The 23,754-nt window shown below is 28.9% G+C and overlaps 1 protein-coding gene across 6 annotated transcripts in view; it reads right to left on the bottom strand.

Moving 5' to 3' along the window:
- The window catches only part of LOC142330214 (uncharacterized), an 81,841-nt gene extending 58,700 nt beyond the window's left edge, over positions 1 to 23,141 (bottom strand). For 3 of the 6 annotated variants that reach the window (XM_075375346.1, XM_075375350.1, XM_075375347.1), the window contains exons 1-3: positions 22,796 to 23,133; positions 21,325 to 21,555; positions 17,919 to 18,038 (exon numbers count right to left, since the gene is read on the bottom strand). The gene's annotated coding sequence lies outside the window, so the exon portion shown is untranslated. Of the gene's footprint in view, positions 1 to 4,599; positions 4,936 to 14,399; positions 14,540 to 17,918; positions 18,039 to 21,324; positions 21,556 to 22,795 lie in introns of those variants that run through there. The other 3 variants (XR_012757730.1, XR_012757729.1, XM_075375351.1) reach the window with 3 other exon arrangements.
- Positions 23,142 to 23,754: the final 613 nt, after the last annotated feature.

Below are 23,754 nucleotides of genomic sequence, written 5' to 3'. Positions count from 1 at the left end.
TTTAGATGTAAACAGGAACCGAATTAGCCTCATGCCCCTCACTTTGAAAAAAATGAAACAATGTAAACAAACATCTCCCTTTCAGATATTAATATAGGTAGATTGGCGGGATTCACGATGTTCAAAAATTTTAAATTCCTCAATTATACCAAGAACAGATGCAAAGTTCTTCTATCTGCACAGATCGAATCTTATAGTCTGAAAAGTCATGCGCAAAAAATTGGCACCGATTAAACTTTACTGCATAGAATGAAATAAAAAGAATAAGTTTTGTTGATCTCACCATCTCAAAAAGTAACCTGAAAAAGACACTTTGAAAATATGAGAAGTGATCTTAGGTATTCGCCAAACAATAAGAACATAAAATAGCAGCTTTAGAAGTTTGATCCATAGACTAAATAATACAATAATGTTACCCGATGACATAATAGTATAACAAAACATTAACAGATATCATAACATACTCATTATCATCACACTCCTACACAAAATAAATAAAAATAAAAACAAAAAAGAATAGTTAAACTGAATTGCTCTCAGTGCTTAGGTTCTAAATCAATCAAATAGAAAACAGTTTGAAAAAAATTCAATAAACACAAAAGTTCTCCTAATAAGATAAAGTTAATATTAGTCAACCATGTTATAGAAACATATATGCAGATTAATAACAAGTTTAATATTTTAAACGTACATGAAAAAGGACCATATGTAAACAACTAGAACATTATGATATATATAAACACAGAAATACTATGTATTATATAATATTATTATATAATACTACATAATAAATAAACAAACAAAAACTATATAAAATTTAGACATAATTCAAATGCAACATACTTTTCAACCACATTTTAAATTTGTGTGCCTAATTAAAAAAAAAAATAACTGTTTACAATAACACTAGCTGATGCCGGAGATGAAAACAGCATCACCAGTTAGTTGTAAAGGCAATTGAAAATGTTTTGAAGAAATTCGTACCCGGGGCAGAAATATAAGATGTGGAACACATCTTCAGTGGCCCTAACGCTCTGGACAAAACCTTAATTAAGCAAACCAAATCTGGCTAACCTATCTCAACTATCTGCATACTTCTCGCATCAGCAAAAATTACATGCGTGTAAAGGCCATCGAGCGATTCAGTTCACCTGACCTGCCGTAAATGGAAACCCTGGACATCTATTTCTTTCATGTGCCCAGAGGCAACTGCCTGCAAGGATATCGATGGCTTAGTTCTAGAAATAATAAGGACCGACTCTGGAGAGACATTCCTACAGGCACTAATCACAGATAACAATAGGAGACGCTGGGTTCTTGACAAAATATTCCCATAACATTTGCACCTCATTCGATGAGCCAAGACAGGTGCAGCATACATAATTATAGCTTCTTATACAGCAGCATTATATAGAACGCACATGGTTCTGAATTTAAGCACCCGATCAGGGTAACTAGTCTCCAAACACCGAAGAAGGCAGAATAAGCCTTTTTGGCGGCATATTCAAAGCGCTTCTTGAATCGAAGATTCTCATCAAGGATAATACGTAGATACTTCTGCAGCAGGACATACCTAATTCGATAACCTGTCATTTATACATGAAGTCGTCTTGAAGCAGCTAGTCTGCTCTTGAGCAACATTATCGTTGTTTTCTCTGGGGTAACCACCATCTTTTGCTACAAACACCATAAATGGAGTATGTTGCAAGCCTGGGCGGTTCTGAATTGAATTTCATTCCTCTTTAATCGGCAAACACCCACCATCAGTATATGCGATGACATGGCATCCACCAGGTAACCTCAACCGTGTCAAAGAATCGAATTCAACAACCCAGATCAGGGCTCCTAAAACACTACCCTGCGGACAACCTTCATTTTTTTGCTTGCTTCTGAGATGCCGTCTCGAAGAACGTCTCGATTGCTGAAATAACTATATAACTCATTCTGCGTACAATCACGTTTCTGGAGCGTGATTGTAAAACGCTTAACATTTTTTTGTAATAACATAATATTTAAGTAAATCGGCGATTGCAAAGATATTAACAATTAAAAGGTTTACATGGCTGTCATCTTGGAATGGAACGAGAGGTCAGGTTCAATGTTTTGTAAAACAAAATTTCTAGGTTACTCAAGTAGTACACATAATTTCAGCTCAATACGATTAATGCATTCCTAAAAATAAGTTTTAAAGGAATTTTATCATACAAATAATTAAGCGTAATTAATTAATAATAACCAAATATCAATTAAAAGAAATTTTCTTGAAATACTGCTACAACCGTTTATTTTTAAACAAACATTCTTTAAATAATAATTTTATCAAACACGGCCCATTGGTATGACTATACAATAAATAATTAAAACATAAAACCCACTTACCAACAATCGTTTGATGTGTCGCAGCACTTTTAGAAAAAAATTCCATCTTCAGGAACTTAAAATCTTTTTATTGACTAAAACTTTGTTGTCATGAGTAGAACTGTTATGCAAGTGTGTAAAATATAGATAGGTAGTAGTGATGTGTTAAATTGTGTCGACTTAATGTCTTGTCATAATGAGTGTCTCTCTCATTTTACCACCGTTATGGTAAAATGGGAGAGAAATTCTATGGTCAACTCACTATATAGTTATTGTTTAGAACTTGTTTGTATAATATATCATTTTCAAATTTGTTCATTTATTAATTTATTATTATTAAGATATATATGCACGGGGTCCTCTCCTCGCATAAGAGTCAGGGTGAGGACCTCCACATCCGGGTGTGGGTCGACAGTAGTGCTGCTGAATGGATAAGCAAGTAGGATATTTCTGCAAAGGTCAAGGACACCACTACGGCTCTGACAGGAAGGAGCGGTAGGAGGGTACTCATCCTCATTAAGGATGTGGATGGACTTACCACTCAGGATGAGTTCATTACGGAGGAGTCGGTGTCGATCAAAGTTATGTCCATGCGACCGGCCTACGGTGCCAAAGCAGGTAGTCACTGTGGCTGTACCACCCATCCTTGCGCATAAATTATTGGTCGATAGGCATATCCGTATCTGACGGGTGGCTTGTAGGGTTATGAGACGTCCATCTGACAATCTTTGTTTTTACTGCTGGAAGCCAGGCCATAGGGCCAATTTGTTGTACCGGACCGGATCATAGCGGCCATTGTTTCACCTACGGTGAGGCCGGTCATCTACAGAAGGGCTGCCGACGAGAGGCTTTGTATCCTTTCTATCAGTTGCATGGACATACACCTGCGAGTAGGGGATGCAAGGTTATTTCTAAGGCGAAACAATTCATCTGTTCAAATAAGCTAACAGGATTCTGTTCAAAGACAAACATTTAAAGGGACCATTTTTATATCACATGTCATGTTTGATTACTTGTCATAAGTAAAATTGTGTAAAAGCGACTGAAATATCAAGATTTAAAAATATAAATACGCTGTACATGCAGAATTATCATTGAAATTTTACGATTGTATTCAAGACATTAAGTAAATAAATAAATCTTTTATTTCTGATTAATACATAAAACGTTGTATAGATCACAGGAATGAATAAATATGATACTTAATGCGCGATAAAAGGAACTGTTCGAGCAATTATCTGGATGAGTCAAGGTAAAATCTTGATCAAAGCAGTCATAAAATACATAATTATTAAATCAAAAATAGATTTGATTAAAATTCATCTTAATTATTAAATATACATACATATGAAATAATATTTAAGATAAAATACTACTAAATATTCTTGTTTTATTGTATTCTATTGAGTCGTGCAAAAACAGTTCTATTGTCTAGTTTGATTGAGGGAGATACTGTAGTTTGATTGAGGGAGATAGTGTTTCTAAGAAACACTACTGAAAAATCAAAGAGAATATCTTAACAAAGTTACTAGCGGATTATAAAAAAAATAGAAAATCAAGACGGTAGAATTCAACGGTAAACTGCCTGTTTGAAAAATGGATAAAAGAGAGAGAGAAGGGTGGGAGAATAAATATTAAAAAAAAATTATGACCAAAGTAATGTTATGGACATGGCTACTATAAAATGTTTACAGCATGAAGTGAATTACATCCAACATTTTTAACTTTATCATTCAAAATTTAATTACTTAAAATCATAGAAATGAAATGTTCCCCGAAACATTCCACGTGTTATGGAATCATCAGGTTGTGCGGGATAAGTTTCAGATAATTATCAATATTTTGTAATTACATGGGTGTTTAGAATTAACATAGATTAACTGTCCTTTGATGATGTAGAAAATATACAAAAGAATACGATATTAATATAAATTAAATTCTTATAAAAAATAGTAGTTTTCCAGATAAGAACAAGGACCAAGATGGACTGCCCCCTTAATTAAAAAGTTATAAATCATTAACTTAATTAAATGAATTAATACCATCGATAAACAAATAAAAATTAATGCACCAACTTGAATATAATTAAAAATATTATATTTTTATAAAAAAATCTAAAACAAATAAATAAAATATTTTTTTTAAAGTGTCTATATTTGATTTTATATCTTTTTAAACTAAAATAAAAACATAATTTTTATTAATATATTAATACAATGAAATATTTAATTTTAAATAATAACTATGCTCTCCCACCTGCTTTCCCACACAACTATCAGATGGGCAAGTGGGAAGATTGCTGCTGATGAAGCTGGAATTACACATGAGAAGAAACAACATAAAAACGGGTGTTAACATTAGTAACACCTATCTTGCATTGGTTTATATTACATTGATTTATGACTAACTCTAGTAGCCAATAAATTTTATATTCTCTTCAAAACAAGAGAATATTTTGATTTCACCATGTACCCTGCAGAGTGAACACACCTGTGATAGTTCATACTCAATATTTCCTGCATGACAGAGATCTGTCTTGCCCGTAGATTTTTTCCATACGTGGCTGAGAATGTGATCCTGCAGAACAGAGAACATGCAATGCTGATATTGTAATGTATGTTGAACAGTTCTATACCGGTTACTGGTTTAATTTAATATTGAACAGTAACCTTATAATTCATTGAAACTTGAGCGTACAACCGGAAGAATATTTATCTAGCAATAAATTAAAATAATAAATAGCATACACAATAATAAAAAATCCGATTTAATAGAGAAGGAGATGAAATCTGGCAGAAAATAGACTTAAATTTTCTGTGAAAAGTTGGTTATTTGTCAACCGATTTTCAAAAACTAAGGTGTCATTTTGTTCTAATAAAATACTTAACATTTTGTGAAAAACACGGAATATGATAAAAACTGGCATGGTCGTTATTAACATTAATACAGTGAAATACTAAAATAAATAAATAAAATAATCCGCCATTAAATAAATAATTAATACGATGAAATATTTTATTTATTAGACAATGTTATTAAAAATGTGTATAAAAAATATTATTGTTGACTTCTCAATCCGATTTTCGTATATAAATTTGTCATTGATAAATACAAAATGTCGAAGAGAAGGAACAACCAAGAGGACATCGAAATTTTTCCACAGCACACTTTTTGTTCACTTTTACACGTAGAATCCGTAATGTATACCGGCCTACCGTTTTACATACAATATGTATATGTTGTGCGCCAGTTTACGATCGAAAATCCTCTAGAATGTCTTAACATCACTCCCAAGTACAAAATAAAATTCATTTCGCGACAGAAATTCTACGAATAATTTTAAACGACAACAGAAATAAATTAAATTAATTAAAATGTTTAATAATTTTTTTATTCGAAGTTTTCCTATGTCGCGGGGAGACCCGAAGGGTTAAGTCCTACAGGACAATTTATAGAGGGGCAGTCAACTGCCACGGCATCTTGGATGTGCTGCTTAACGCCGGTTCTGCTTGCCCCGGGGATGCTTAAATAGAATAAGGGAGAAAAAAGGAAATTTTGATATTGTGAAGCCGGTATTTTTCATTTATATTTGTGTTTTATATACTTTTTAAATTTTAATATCGGGGCCCTTTACACCCTATAAGTATTTTCAATGTTTGCGTTTAAAAGTTCTGTCTTATTTATTTTGGTGTTTTTAAATAGAATTTAAGGGCCCTTTACATCCTTATATACGACGAACCTAGTGGTAATTTAATCCATATTTTAAAGAGTGTGACGAGGGCTCCGTAGAAGTCGATGCCCATATAACAAAAAAAAAAATAATAATAATAATATCCTTGACAAAAGGTTATATTAATATTATTTTACAATTTAATAATAAACATAAAACGGGTATAATTTCATAATTAAAATAATAAGGTTCAAACTGCACGATACACTTAAAAAAGAATAACGAATGTAACGGCAAATTTAAAAATAATTAAAGATGTCAATTAAATTCAAATAATAGTCAAATATTGTGCAAGGATATGATTAAAAGTTATGGGTATCCTAACATTTATTGATGTGAAGGAACTGAATATGGACGAAGTGCAACACTGAATTATCAACAGACCTTAGAACGTAGAATTAAAAAAATAAACTTAAAACAATTTTTCGATGGTCAGGAAAAATAATATGGTCACAACTGATATATCGATTTGGGTAGTAATATTATATTGTATATTAATTGTAATTGTTGTTATTATTGTATTGTATATTGAAATATTTATAAGAAAATACACCTGTGCCAGATAATCAACCATACGGTGTTTTATTTGTAGATGGGGGAGTTATGTTACAGTAAAATTTTGACGCATTGTATTCTATAAGCCTTCTATAATATTAATAAGCCTTCTATTGTATTCTATAATATTGTAATTTTTTGCGCGTATGCTTCATATCACATTTAAAAATGTACCGATTCAACTGCATCCTGTACACACACACACGCGCGCGCGCGGTTTATAACCCATTTAACAAAGTAATTAATGGCACTGTAAGTAGTGGTGATTCTTACCTGAAATTGCTACACGAAGTAGTTTTACCTGAACTACAAAATAATCCTTCGTTTGAAAATATTAATTTAAATTTGCAACATCATGGTGTTCCATTCCACCGCATTACAATTTGTCGGTAAGAGAATGTATTGGCAGCAACTCTTACGAGCGGGTCGGAAGACGTGGTATAACTGATCATGTGACGTTACACCGTTAAACTTTGGGGAATTTCGAAAAATAGTATTTTCTCTCATAAGCCTAAAGATTTGCAACAGTCGAGACAAATAATCGAATATGAATATAAACCGTCAAACGGAAACAAACATTTATGTAAAAAATTGATACAAGTGTGAAAAACCCTGTACAAATATGTTGAAGTACGAGTACGTGGGGAGCATTTTTAGCAATTCTTGTTCGGTTTTTAAAAAAATGTATAATAAATTTTACTATCTATAAATAATTTATTGTCGATTTAAAAGCACAAGTATTGTTTTCGGCTTTTGAAATACTGTATTTCTCGGTCAAGCTACTTTAGGGACACTATATTTTCTGATTCAGGGTAAGAAACGGTAATACGTACTCGTTAAAATTTTATTTAAAAAAATTATCCCCTGAAATCAGTTAAGAAATGGTCCGCAAATGAAAAAAAAAATATATATATTTTAGTGAAAAAACTGAGGAAAGGATAAACTAGTATAATACAAAACATTACCGTTAAATATAAGTAAAACGCAAGAGAACTGATCAAAGACATACATTATTTAACATAAAAACAATATATCATCTTTTACAGTGGACAGTTGTCCAGTGTAATATTAAACAAAAGTCAAGGTTAAAAGTTTCTATCTAATGTTGTATGACACACGAGTGCGTGTAGAAAGAGAGAGAATGACAGTGAGTGGGCTAGTAAGTGCGCAGCTGTGCGATATAAAGTAATTATTATGAACAACTAACAAATCTGTCGTATTTTATTCTTTAGGTTTTTTTGTCTATGCGATCTCAATACATACCACGCACGCGCGTAGACAAAGCAAATAAAATGTTTAGACTGCAGAATTAAAGGAAAGAACTATCGTAATTTTAATACTACATTTTCTATACGAATATAATTTTGTGTCCTTGATTAAATTTTTTGCATTTCCAAGCATACAATGTAGAAGGGACACAAGAGCAAAGCTGATAATTTTTATTAATTTACTATTATTAATAATTTTCATTACAGTTATTGGAGGAAACAAACAGACAAATCAGCTTGCATTATGGGTCAAAAACGTACTGCCGGGTTAATTGTCCGCAATAACTCGATGGTTGTGTCAACGGAGTTTTACAAGTGAATTGTCATTTTGTTCAGCATAAAATGCTTAATAAATTTTGTAATAAGTAAAAATTTTATCAAACAATTAATTACAAAGATATGGACGAATAAAAAATTAAGATGGCCCCATTTTGAAATCTTTGAAGTTGATGTTTTCAAATTTTTTTTATTTTGTAGAATAAAAAATTAAATTTTCCAAATTTAATTATTGTAGGTTAACCTGTTCCTGAGAAGTGATTTTTTTGTTGAAAATCACAAAATTGCGTCCAGAAGGAAAACAAAGCAAAGCAGGCTTATGTCGGTTTGAACGTTTTTGCACCTTTTGGTGTCCTGAATCAGTTTCTGGAGTTCGGCGAATACGTCCCGCAAACTCTGTACGTATGTTCTAATTATAAATATATTAAAATTACAGAGAGCTGTATGTTTGATATTTCAGTCGCTGATAAAAAATGAACTAACCTGTGCGCATCATTGAAATATGAATTTTTATATTCCATTGAATATTTTACATCCAATTTATACCGACGTGAATATATTTTTCAAATAAAATACATTTAACTAATTCGTCAATCGATCTTAAAATTAAAAATAAAAGGATCGGATAAAATAATTAATAATGAATCTTAATTCTAATATATTTAAATTAAACGTAATGTTTATAAAATATAATTTGAAGATAAAAATTATTAAAAAAAAAAACGATATAATAAATAAACCGCTATCAGAATCATTTACAGAAGTGTAGTTAAATATAATTCATTAATAGATTTTTTTTCTGACACATTAGGAAAAAATAATCACATACTTGTAGTAAAATATCAAGGAAATATTTTAAATAACGGCAAAAAATTTAAATCCTTTACTGTTGAAAAATATACGTTAACAGCAAAAAAAAAAAAATATAATTAACCTCAATTCTATACATATATTGACGGCGTGCCGATACCCGGTAACCGCAAAAACTAATGAACCAGTAACTTTCTTATGACACATGGAAACTTAACCGCAGTTTAAATCTCATCAATCTCATTGCTATGTAAATCATTATATAAAAACCTTATAAATAAAAATCTATAACTTCCTTTACCAATATTTAATGTCGTCTATGTTAATATCGACTTCAAACAGTAATTATTTGACTTACTAAATTTAATTCGTTGTCTATAAAATATCAGTTTGTATTAGTGCCATAATATACGTAAAAATAAATTAATTTGATAATAAAATTATAGGAAATGACAACAGTTTACAAATTTACGGCTGTACAGAGTAACATTCTGTATATTTTTAGTTCCCGAACTAAGAATTTACATCATCAGGGTAAGCCATTCTCGTAATTGGCATAGATTCGACATTCGATTTGGTAGTAATATTTTAATATGCCAAATTATGCATATAGCGCGGACGAGGGATCCTAGTGATAAAATAAAATTTGAACATGATGAATTAAGGAAACAATATTACTTACAAAATGTTCTGACGCAGCAGAGACGTCAGTGAAAATAGTAAAATCGAAGAATAAAAAATAAATTTTAGTCGAGAAATACGAGAAAAAAATACAGGATGGTGTCATTTTTTTACTGATAAGAGAAGTACTTTCCTTCTGTTGTAGATTTAACAATAAGTAAAATAAAATTGCTGCAACTACCTGTAAAATTGGAATAAATAAACCTACACCACATGTAAAGCTACTGAAATAATATTAGATTTCAGATATATATTTGAGTCAAGCCAATATTTTCCTTTTATATATATATCTCAGTTCAGTTAAAAATTCGCTAATTTTAAAGTTATTTTTGCTGTTGATTAGCGGAAACGGAATTCAATAACTTTTCTAGGTATTTAAATTATGAGTTTACTTAATTTTCCTTTACGGAATGGATCCAAAACTTTCTTAAAAACTCAACGAAGAATTTACTATTCTGTTTAAAAATGAATAAGATGAAATGGGAAATTTGTTACAAGGAAAGCCTACATTATAACTGCCAAATTCAGTTCTCTTATCAAAATTATATTTTATTTAAATTTTATAATAAAATAATATACTGTTAATCTATAAGGAAAAACAGTTTTACAAATGCCATTCTATTACAAAAAAAAAACAGTACACGCGCGCTAGTATATATAAAATGTTTAAAGCGTGAAAAATCAGATAATAAAACATAGGTTAAATGTATCATTAAATATTTTATTAGTTATCTGTTTGAGAATAGCTTTGTAATTAGTAAAATCTTCAAAGAATCACTCTTCTATCTCGCCTTAGAAGATCCCCCTTATCAGGAATCGAAACCAGGACTTTTAGTAAAAATGTTTAAAACTAAACCGTTCATCTAATGTGTACTTTTTAACGACTGACAATGAAAGAAAACAGTAACGTATACATTTTTATAACATCAACAGGATATTAATAACTGCTACACAAAGCTTAGACAGTATTAAAACCGTGTCCTCAGTCGAGATTTTGGTTACAAATATAATAGTGAATAATTAATAATAAAGTTTATTTTACATAGATAAAAATATTGTAATTTAAACTCATTTCAACTACATCTTATGTTACCTTAAGTCAGGGTTGAAACTACTCAAATTTTGTAAATTTTGACTACCGACTCATTAAACCGTGAATATTATTTATATTATTATCTTTTATTTAAGAAAATAAACAAATAGCATATGTTCAGAGCCGGGCGCTAGTTTCTACTTATTGTTAAAACAATTTAATACAACTAATAAAGACGATAATATTTAGAGAGATATTTTTCACTTCGATATTTCATTAGTTTATTAAAATCATACATAGTCTTTTAATTTGGTACTAATAAAATTCAGTCTAACTGTAGTACTGCAATTATCAATTTTATTATACAAATAACCTTTTCGCTGTCTTCTAATTAAGACAAATTGGAAAATTAGTGCGAAACGTACGATTATTTTAACTTCATAGCCCAGTTAATTTCTCGAATTTTCGTTATTGTATATCGCTAAAATTTTATTAATACGCTGTTTTAACTAAATTTTATTTAAGGATTCTATTTCATTTCTTTTTAAAGATTTTTCCACAAAAGTTAATAAAATTTTAACTGCAATTTTTTTTTCTTTAAATAAATTAAGAGTAGAATTTTCTTAATTACAAACAATTTTAACAATTAAATTAATAAACAATACGGTTTTTTTTTTTAGTTGCCGACCTAAATTTAACGAGTAGAAATATATAATTAAATAGTCCCCAGACATAAATATGAATAAATAAAAAAAAAATTGTTAACCGATTAAAATTATGACTTTAATTAACGAAATTTATTTAGTATAATTTTAAAATATGATGTTTACTTAAGGTTAAAAAACAGAAATTAAAATATGAATTCAAGTATGAAAAACTTAACCGCTGGCGATGAAAATTTACTTGATTTTTCACACGACGTTTTAACGTCTCCTCTTTTTCGTCGAACTTTCGAAAGGATGACATCGTCGTTGTAGATATTACGTAAAAATTACTAGGAATTAAGATAAAATTTGGATAAGCTTATTTTAATGCGACATTTATATATGCGAGAAAAACAATACACAATTTTTAAAAGTATTTTCAATCAGTGTTCAGTTTTAGTGCAACAGCTGTTTTTGTGTAAGACAGACGAGTCTAGTGATTTCTAGTGAAAATTTATCTTATACCGAATATCACCAGGTATTATATTGTAGACTATATTATCTATAGACTATATTGTTTATTATTATCTTAGTACTGTCTCAAGAAGGAATATTTTTATTCGGTGTCGTTTTTAAATAAGCGACATAACCATCTATTGAGCGTTGCTACGGACCAGCTACAAGCTATTATTCCTAGCAACAGCGAATCATCGCATGTAAACAATAACCTACTTTCTTTTTCCTGTTTAGCCTCCGGTAACTACCGTTTAGATAATTCTTCAGAGGATGATATGTATGAGTGTAAATGAAGTGTAGTCTTGTACATTCTCAGTTCGACCGTACCTGAGATGTGTGATCGCGTACTTACTTTTGCTGTTCTACATCAAATAAATTTAGTCTTCTTGAAAACACTGGTGACAACGAAGGTAGTCGTGCCGAATTATTAAAACCTGAGCCTATTTTTGAAACAGGCGTTAATGCGATAACCGAATTGAAAAATTTTCTGTCACAATTATTTCCTAATTGTAATGTTATTAAATATAAACTGACAACAATGAAATCGGGCCACACGGTAAAAGTGGAGTTTTGATGAATCGTCTTGAGAAAAAACGAACAACTGTCTCAGACTAGCAATCTGGAATGATAACAGGTTGTCTGATAAAAAACTAGAATCAAAAGCTGGTTTAAATATTATTAAGATAGACATAATGCTTATATCTGAAACAAGGTTTACTAACAGACATTCTGTCAAGTTTCATGACTATACAATATATATATATATATATATATTATGCTAACTGTTCGATCTCCCACTCTGTTTAATAAATTGACCAGTAAACGACGTTTTCGAGATTTTTTAGTACAAGGTTTGGACGTGTCTTTAAAATCACCCGCCCATACGGATAATGTAGTACACGAATTGACCAAATTTATTCAGTCAGCGGTATGGGCCCTCAATCCCAATCTGGATTCTGCTCCCTCCCCCCAGCTCTCTTTTTTCCTGTTTAGCCTCCGGGAATTGCCGTTCAGATAATACTTCAGAGGATGAATGCAGTCTTGTACAGTCTCAGTTCGACCACTCCTGAGATGTGTGATTAATTGACACCCAACCACCAAAGAATACCGGTATCCGCGATCTAGTATTCAAATCTGTATAAAAATAAATGCCTTTACTAGGTGTAAACGCTGGTACTCTAGACTTCCAAATCAGCTGATTTGGGAAGACGCGTTCACCACTAGACTAACCCGGTGGGTTAACTTAATATGTAACCTATAATACCTTTTTTTACCGATAAAGTACTGAAGTTACCTTTGCTGTTATAACAAAATGCAAATCTGTGGTGGTAAAAAAGCATATGAATTTTTATTTTTTTTTTACTCTAATCTGTTGTATTATATTTTACATTACTTCTCTTTTCGTAATTTATTGTATTTCAAATTTTTCATTACTACGAAATTAGTAAAATAATTAAAATCAGTGTTTGTTAATTAATTCTTATAGGATGTTAGTATATTTTTTCCTAATCTATAATTGAATATTTTTTATTAAAATAGGAATGCAAGATGCATTTTTATTGCTAAATCTAACCTTTATTTAAAATAAAGTTAATTAACTTTTTTTCTTTAAATTATTTTCTAAGTCACTTAGTTTTGAAAATAATGCATTACATACTGGGTTCGTTCTTACTGAACTATGAATTTAAGAGAAAAAATAAATAAAAATTGCAGTTAAACGTTAAATTTACTCGATATATAAACATAAACTATTTTTAAAATCGTTATATTCATTTTAACTGTGTAAAATCCATTTTGACCAAAACACGAAAATATTTAAAAAATTTAATTGTAAAAAAAAACTATAAAAATATTCAAAGTCGATAAATTAAAAACTTTAGTTAAACAAATTTAGCACCGTAATTCAGATTCTTTTCTTACTTTATTTTAAATATATAAACTGATTTCAACGGATTAAACGCTTTTTCAAATAAAACAAAAACAAATATTAATTTTAAAATAAATGATTTATCTTTTAACAATGACCAGTGTTTTACATTCTCCCTCTTGCCGACATGAACAGTAGTCGTGTACAAGCGTTATATAGTTTTTTTTACATTTGTCCTTGAATTGTTTACATACAATAGCGTTTGCGTCTTTGTTTTAACTACTGTCAGTTTTAACTGAATTTTTTTTTTTTAGCACAAGCGGCAGTGTAATTATAAAAAGAATTTTAGACTACATATATCTTACAGTTCTATACTTGTTCATCCATAATTTTATGTATATACAAAACTCTTTTGACCGAACAAATACAAAAAAATTTCAATAAAAAATCCTTTTTTCACGCTTACTAGGGAATATAGAATAAGAAATGAAATAATTTCCTGTCTTCACAAAAGACGAATATTATTTTAAATATCGATATACCGATTCAAAATGTTCATTATGATCGCTAAATGGATTGTCTAGTTAATATAAACATCATTACTTTTATAGAAAATATTACTCTTACTTAGTAATATTAGTTTAGCAGATATTTTACTTACATCACAGTCATTAGAAGAATATAAATGATATCTAAAACAATAAATTAATATAAGATACGTTTTGCGCAAAATCTTTTAACTAAAAGAATGACATTAGAATATGAATTATAACACTACAACAATCCAATGATGAGCCGATTACCTTACGTTCACATAATTTATAAGAAAACTTTTCTTAGGATTACCAGAGGAATTTCCGCTACAAAATACATGAAATTATCATTATAATCATTCAATCTAATGATCAGTACGCCTTGAACATCTATCATTTTTATTTTTTTCCGGGAAACTGGTCAGATTTGACCTCCATGATCAAATTATGCTTTTAATTTAAAAATGATGCGGTATTAAAAGCATTAATATGAAAAAATATATATTTGTAATAAAACATTTTGCGTCTCAGTTTTCCTTTTTACCAAATGAGGTTTTTACCGTCCAAATTACATTGTATTTAAAATTTAATTGCCAAAAGAAAAAGCTGAGAACACAGTTGTAGGACTTTCCCGACACGCGGCCTTTTTCTGATGCACGGCTTTACGCACAGACACACACACGCGCGCGCTTAGCGTATTTCTTAACGCGCTTACCCTATTTCACTACATTATTAAATAACTCATTTCATAGAATCTTTAAATTTCGACCTCTTAAGTTCGGCTGATTCAGAAACTTTTGCAAATTGTTTATTTGGCGGAGATTTTTTTATTCGTTTTTTAAGTGTTAATCAATTTTTTAAAAGCTTTATCATTTTTATGTGTAATATGAGCAGTACTTCAAATAAAATTATCCGTACAGCCCATTCTCAAGAAATGTAAAAGTGAAGCGAGCGTTCCGTTTAAAATAAAAAGAATATTTCTAAACGTAGTCGATTAACTTGTAGTAAACTGTAAAAAAGATTTTCATAAAATGAGGAAATATTTATTATTCCTTTCAAACAATTTTTTTTTTTAACTTTCCCCAAAAAATACTTTTCTACCAGGGAAGACAGTCGAAGTCGAACTGAGAATCTATTTTTGTTTTTTTTTTGTTGTTGAGATATTTAAACGAATGGTATTGAAAAAATTATATATAAAAGAGAAAAAACCCATTTACGAAAGTTAGAATCGTTAATCGCCCCAGTAGTTCACAAAAAAAATTAAGTAAAAATAATATATACATATACACACGCGCACCCAACCCTTCAAAACACAGTAGATTTACTTCGGAGCAAAAATAATTCAAACTTCAAAGAATCTCCTAAACTTAATCACAAATAAAATTATTTTAACACGAATAGAAAGCACGTAGTTTTCTTAGTGTTGAAATTAAACATTTAATTCAAGGAATTTAATTTTAAACTCGCCGTAATAACTGAAGGATATTAATTTTTTTCAAAAATTAATGCAATTAATTCCTCAAAAATTTCTAATTAAGTAAATTATAACCGAACAAATATACATATAAAAAAACTTTTTACAACAGTACGAATAATTTTTACGATCTTCGGAATTTTATTATGTTAAAAGATTTTTGTGGTGCGCGCGGTCGGGTAGAAAAAGAGATGAGAAGAGAAGTCGCAAAATTTCTCTTAAGTTCTCACCTGTTAACTACAGAAATGAAAAATTGTAACATCGATAATTCATAAAAACATGTATAGATCCATCCTCAAAGAGGAGGCTTCTAGAAAACTATTATTCTTAATTATGACAAAATATTTCTGGTTAAAACCACAAAATCTATAGTTTTACAAACGGACGTATAATATGCAATTTAAAACGATATCGGTCCAATTATTTTAAGTCTTCCGTATAAAACAGAAAGTAAAATATGAAATATAATATTTTCGTTATTACAAATTTTAGCAGAAACAAATAAACGCCATTATTATGCAGAATAATAATTAGACGAATGGTATATAAAAAAGCATAAATATAAGAGAAAAATCACACTTGCCAAAGCTAGAATCCTTAATGCCCCAATAATTCACAAAAAAAATGAAGTAAATATATATATATATTCAGGCAACCAACCAAATACCATATTATTAGTAAGTACGCCGTATCCCGCCAATATTTCAATACGCAATCAAAATTGTATAAAACATTACGAATCATTCTAAGAAAAAAATTAGAAATAACAACTTAATACAAAATAATTCCAAATAGTAATTAAACAATAACTATACGAAATACTGAGCAGTTTAACCGTACAAATTACTTTAAATAACCGCAGGTGGAAGACAATATAATAGCTGTTGCTATGGCAACACAAAAAATTCCATGAAATTTAAAAAACTTAATCGTTATCTTAGATAAGAAAAAAAACATATTTAAATAAAATCAATTAATAGCTTTTAAGAAGTGTTTTATGTCGCAAAAGGTTTTTCCCGTTTTATGAAAAACCATTACATACGTAAAAGAAACGAACCTTTTAATTAAAATATTATTTAAATTTATACCGGGGAATCGAGTTAGAGCATTTTAATCGCTATCAAAAATATCATGCATTCACGTTTAACGATGAAATTTAAATGCAAAATAATAATATACCGATTTAAAAAGGAAATTTTTAAAATTTTGAAAAGATGAGACATTTTGTAAATATTTTACCGTATAAAAAATAAATTGTAGAAACCACATAACTTCCGTGTACGTCTATTTAATTACATATACACATTTTTTTAAATGAAAAGTACATAAAATTATATTTCATTAACAAATTCTAATATTTTTTTATGATTTTTTTTTATTGTTTTATTTTTTTAGAATCAGAGGTTAATAATTAGTAATAAATCAATAAATTAAAAAAAAAGAAAAGATTTTTGGCTATAACATTGGAACCGATGAAAACAAGTACCCTACTTATGATATATCGTTGAAAAGCCTTCAAGGACAGGTACACAACTAGATATTACAAAAGTCTTAAATCCAAAATTTCAACATCCTACAGGGGAATCATTTTCGAGTTATCCTTTTCGACTAGGATTAAAGAACACACCAGCTGTATAAAGGACACAAATAACGATCTAATTTTCCCACACATTTTGGAACAGAATCCTAATTATAACCCAAATAATTTTATTAATATTTTCGAGTACTCTAATAATCTTTATAAAACCAATATTTTAGAAAAATTTCATTCGTACTGTAAGTCGTCACACCTATTAAAAAATACCGAAAACTGTTTTTTCGATATATATCTGAAGGAGTATTTGGAAGCCCCAATCTAGTGAATACGTATCTCGTTTAACATTGTCGGTAATGAGGAAAATTTGCAAATGTTCAAATATTTTTTTAAAATTTTCTTAGTACTTTCAATGCTGATTTTCAACAAAAAAAAATGTAGAAACTTGTTTTTAAATATTTAAATGAAAATTACATTCATCAAAAGCAAAGTTGATATCTTCCATTTGTTAGCGAAAAATTAAAAAAAAAGAAGAAATACTAAGTTTCATTGTTACTCCGTTTTAACTCTTTATATTCGGAATGTTTAAAAAAATCCATTTTATTGAAATGGAACACCGCATGAAGAACATATACTCACTCATTTTTGCTGGACGTTGACGAATCAGTCGATCATTCAGGACATGTTCTTTTATACACACCGGGTGATATTTAAGTTCGGGAACAGCTTTTTGCTGCGTATCTGAGAAGTATCTGGAAACTGAAAGAAATGGACATAATTACAAATAAAAAAATTGTTGGGTTTTTTTAATTTTGTCCGCCGTATTGAATCAAACATAATTTTTTTAAATAGGATGGTGGACCCACGATTTCGATTTAAAATTTTACAGGAAAAACAATCGTAAAACCCGTTTTTCTGTTAATTCCTTCGTTGTCAAGCGATAAGCAATCAAATTTGCTATGACGAAAAAATCGTTTCAACAATAAAACGAGGTAAAACGCGCTTCATGAACAATTTTATTGTATTTTACATTCATAATGTATACAATAATAGTACATGCCTTCCGATAACTTGATTAAAAAACATAAAATTAGAAAAATTGACCGCGTCGGGAAACGCAAGATAGTGGTGGCGAAGCGGTATGGGGATACTAGTATATATATAAGCTGTATTTGTATGTTGAAATAAAAGGCCAAAATGAGAAGTTAATAATTTGCATTGTTGTAAAATAATAACCGATTTACCTTCTAAATCTGTAACAAATTTTTAAATTTCAAAACCGTTTAAATTTTTTCAAATTTTGTTGTGTTAAGTAATTTAGTACTGAAAACATTTAACAAAATTTTAAAATTAAATATTGCGATAATTAAAGTAAATAATACCTAGGTTGTCCTAGCCGTTTAATTTGTAGTAGTATTGCAAATTACGTTATTTTTTATTATAACTATTGAGAAGGCTGTTTTTACTAGGGTTTGGGCCATAATTCCAACATTAACTGTTTAAAGTTTGTTATCAAATGTAATTCTGAACGGTATACGTAACAAAAAAGTTACTACGGGGGTTTTAACTCGTTTTACTTATATCGCGATTTTTCCGTTGATTCAAGGCGTTGATGAGAAATCGTTATTACAATCGTGTATTGTTTCCTATTTAAAAAAAAAAAAAAATTGATTCAATATGGCGGATCGAAGATGGCTGACGAAAGATTTCAAACGCATCGTAAAGTAGAAATTTTCTAACTACGTAGATCCGTATTTGTTTCTTCCTGAAACGCGAAGATATATCGAAATTTTCCCTCGAATCATGGTATCCATTACAATAGGTAGCTTTCTAATGAAATCTACTTAATAGCTTACCTACCTTCCAACACATGTATATACTACTTGGAATTCAGAATAAAATTAATCTGTTTATCTTATTTATTCAACTAGTTTAGAGGAACATATATCAAGACTTGAACATATTTTTGATCGATTTAATATTATACGCTATATATTTGATCCGCTAATATTATACCTCGCATTTAAAAATACATATCTAAAATTATACAAATGTGAAATTCGTTTAAAAACAAATCGTGAAAGAATTCCTTTAAGTTTAGAAATGAATTTGATTCCAACACCTAAACCATTGAAAGTACTTCATATCGACAGCGTTTTTTTTAAAAAAAAAAAAACAGACGTTTTTGTCAATTTAGATAGTATTTTAGGTATACACAAGTATAACGGATTGAAATATCACAATCGACCGAAGCAGCTGATAAATTATTAAATTAATTAACTCATTATAAAATACCTGAAAAAATTATTTCTAATAATGACACCGAATTCAATAATTAAAAAAATAATGCGGATATATAAAAATAAAATATATTTTAGAAACAAAACATCCATCGTCAACGTGAAAGTTTTCAGTCTACGCTAATTGAACATATTAGAATCTTTAACCAACGACAAGAAGTAAAAAATGAAAGTATTAAAAATAAAATAAATATGCAGTTATTGCGTATAACAGTAGCGTTTATTCTGTTACCAAATTAAAATGGTTTGAAAATTTTACGGACATAACCAGACTTCATTATTAGAAGCTGATATACAGCGGCAGGTAATAAACGATTACATTAGCAATCATAAAGAAAAGGTGAAAAAATTGCATAAACAAGTAAAGGAAATTAATGAAAAAAAAAATTAAAAATTCAAGGAAAAATAAATATAAATAAAGATTTACTGGATATCCCACCTGATGTTTATATGAAGACTCTCCAAAAACGAAGTAAAGCGAAAAATAGATAGGATGAAGGAAAAGTAAGTTCAGTGAAAAACAGCAGAAATAGATGAACGACGTATAATAAAAAAATCAAAATACATTTAACGACCTCGAAAGGTTAAACAAATACAACAGAAAAATCTTCCGAATACAGAAACTAATCGGTATTCGGTATTTTTTCTCTTGTAGGTCCTCCTGTTCCTAAATGAATTCATCCTGGAGCAGCTGAAATTAATTCGTAAATGATCCCGATAGAATTGGATTTAGCCAAATTAGAAGCCTCTTTCCGTACATTTATTCATTATTATGGATAAAGTTTTAAATCATTTATAAAATTTGAATAATGTTTCTGAATATGTATTAAATTTTTTTTAATCATAACTTTTAATTATAAATTCTATAATGTAAGTAAAAATAGTAATAAGTCTAGAGATAGAAGTATTATTCGTACAAAAATGTTAATAAATGAATAGTTAAAAATAGTCTTAGTAAGTAATTAAGTAAATAAAAGAGGAATTGTTAATGGTCTCGGTTCGATTGTTAAATTCTTTACTACCAATTTAGATGCTATGATGGAGAAAAATATAAAAAATTGTTAGAAGAAATAAAACAAAATATTGTAAATCAGATTAATTACCAGTACTCTGTTAGTACAAATATTATTAGTTTCATAAAACAGTTATATAATTGAAGATAATTTTATGGAATTACGTGTAATACGTAAATGATTTTGTTGACTTAGAAAAATTAAGAAATTTCGTGTATCTATATGTAAAAAAAATTAATTTGTAAAATAAAGTATTTTTTTCAAAAATATTATTCGTTAAAAGAAATAACTTATATAAATAGAAAAGATAATTGCCTAATTTTACATCCAGTATCCAAAATATAAAATTTTGAAAAATGTAAAATAATTATACACCTTTATCCACTGTTACAAAATTTATTTGAGTTTATTTAAATATTTCTCCAAATTATGAATTCGTGTCTGCTACTTTCAATATGTTACAATGACTGTGAATGTTTATTTTATAATGATCGCTATGATACAGAATTTATAAATATATAATTGTTTAATTTTTAACTTTATTTCATTGTTTTTTTTTTTAATTATTTTTACTTGCAATGTACAATTTTTTACTTCTGTTCAAATAAAGCAGTTAAGAACGTGCCTTTGATAATTGCACCTGCGGTTAAAGGTGTTGTCCAAATACTGAAAACTTTAACCTAGATCAGTAACCAAATAAATTTTAATATAACAGTTTTAAAATTAACCCACCGTGTTGGTCTAGCGGTGAACTCGTCTTCGCAGATCAGCTGATTTCAAAATCGAGAGTTCTAAAGTTCAAATCCTACTTTTATACGGATTTGAACAGTAGGTCGTGGATTCCGGTGTACTTAGGCGAGTTGGGTTTCAATTAACCACACATCTCAGGAACGGTCGAGCTGACACTGTACAAGACTAAACTCATTCATCTTCTAAAGTAATAATATTACGTGGTTCCGGAGGCTAAACAGAAAAATAAAAAAAAATTTAATGATTATTTTTTTACATAAAAAGTTTAAAAAAATAGGTTGTGTTTCAATCGCTACCGAGATACATATTATTCGATAAGACTGTCTACTACTCCTTCCTCTAATAATCCTACTGGATTTGGATTCACCTTTGATAATCGTGTACATATTGCTCGTGAAAAAAGTAAAAATCTACTTTTTGCTAGGAGAGGTTTGTACCACTCGGTCCTGAGTTCGATTCCGGCTTGATTTCATGATTATTTTGTACTTACAAAATTTTGTTACATTAATCTAGTTTACTTTATTTAGTGAAAGGTTATCTTAAAATAAACCGACTTCTCTCTTTTTATTGTACTCGTACTTAAAATAAGTTATTTTATTTTGAAATCTTACAGAGCAAATTTTTATCTAGCGGACCCGGCATTAAATTTGTTTGTACGAATTAAATAAATTATTGTATTATATTTGACAAATTATATTATGAAAATTATAAAATATATAATATTAATTCTCTATTACTTTCCTTTCTTTCTTCTTATGACTTCCAAAATGTTTACTAAAACAATGTTTAGAACAAAACTTTTGGCTAAATTTTTGTCGAAAAAAAAGTTAATAATAAGTCTGACCATCGAACATAAAACCGACCGCTTTGATCGGTTTCAATGAAGGTTTCAAGAAAGTGAGAAAATATTTGTAAAGTATTTCATACTAAACAACAAAGGCAATTTATCTTTCTAAAATATAAAGAAATATAAATATAAAATAAATATAAAGAAAAATAAATAATTATATTACAATTTATCTTTCTAAAATATAGCTAATTTATTAATCACAAAATGTAGACACAGGCAAAAGTTATTAACAGAAATCTAAACAAAAAAACAGAACTTCATTAGAATATTGATACCCAAAATAATAAGTGGAGCACATTTAAATAGAAATACATAAATAAAACGTTTAGTCTACAAAAGATTCAGAAAAACACCTGTTCTAGTGTATCGGAACTTACTTGAAAGCAAATTATTTTAGTTACATATTTTTATAAAGTAATCTGAACTTAATTTTAATTAAAATAACAAGAATAAAAATATATTTGACTAACCTAAAAATAATGATTTTTGCCAAAACAAAATGGAAATCGTTTAGTTCATTAAATTCCCATAAGTTAACCAATAATCACATTATTTGTGTACCATTTTTCTTATTACAAAATATTATTATTTGAAAGAACTTACCTAGTTTACACGTAGAATTATTTTCTAAACGGTTGTCTAGATTCACGTAAAATACAAATAATCAAAATTTGATACGATTTTTAAAACATTACAGAAAATTTTTAAAACACTTACAGAAGAGAAATAAAACATTATTTACTGTATGACAACGTTATTCGTTAACAACACTTTTAATAGATTAATAAATTACCAGAAATAAAATGTAAGCTAATATTATTATTATGTAAGATTTGTTTATTTTTTCTACATCGCTGAATATAATGGAAACAGCTAATAATATAAACAAATATAGTTTTTCATCAATCTAACACACATTTTGACACACGCAGTTTGATGAATTTCGACACGAACCAAGAGACCGAGAGTCAAACGAGGGGAGAGAGTCTCTGCACTCTCCCCCTCTCTTAATATACGGAGAATCTTAATAGGAAGCTTATATAAGAAATAATTCTAACATTAGGTATTGACAGGTGCTCCTATGTTGCCAATTAACCTGACTTTTACTTCCCCCTTGGCCCCGTGCCTGCCAAAATCGGCATCAAAAAATTAACTGCGTTGCGTATTTGACCTATTCAACAATTTACTAGAATAACCATTCCTAGCTATAACCGGTAAGATGAAAAAAAATTTTTTTAATTTCTACTGTAAAATTTTTTAATTTATTTTTTTAATTTTATTAGTGTTAAAACTAAAAAAATCATACTTAATAACTTTTTTATTTTAATTTTTACGTTTAATACAGTTAGTAAAATAATCACTGATTTTAAACATCCGACCCTCTGTTAACCGGTATTACATATTTTATTTATCAGTAAAATTTACATAAATTATTGCTTGTTATAGTATTCGAATTATTTGAGAGATTTTCGTGTTAGAAGATTCAGAGGTTAATTATGATTGAAGTTAAATATAATCTGAGATTACTGTTTATTAAAACGTCGATTATTCGGACCTCCATA

The sequence above is a fragment of the Lycorma delicatula genome, chromosome 9 (assembly GCF_047948215.1).
Source record: "Lycorma delicatula isolate Av1 chromosome 9, ASM4794821v1, whole genome shotgun sequence".
In the NCBI taxonomy this organism is placed as follows: Eukaryota; Metazoa; Arthropoda; class Insecta; order Hemiptera; family Fulgoridae; genus Lycorma; species Lycorma delicatula.
Note: the sequence above shows the minus strand (reverse complement) of the source record. Positions and strands in the feature narration are given on the sequence as shown.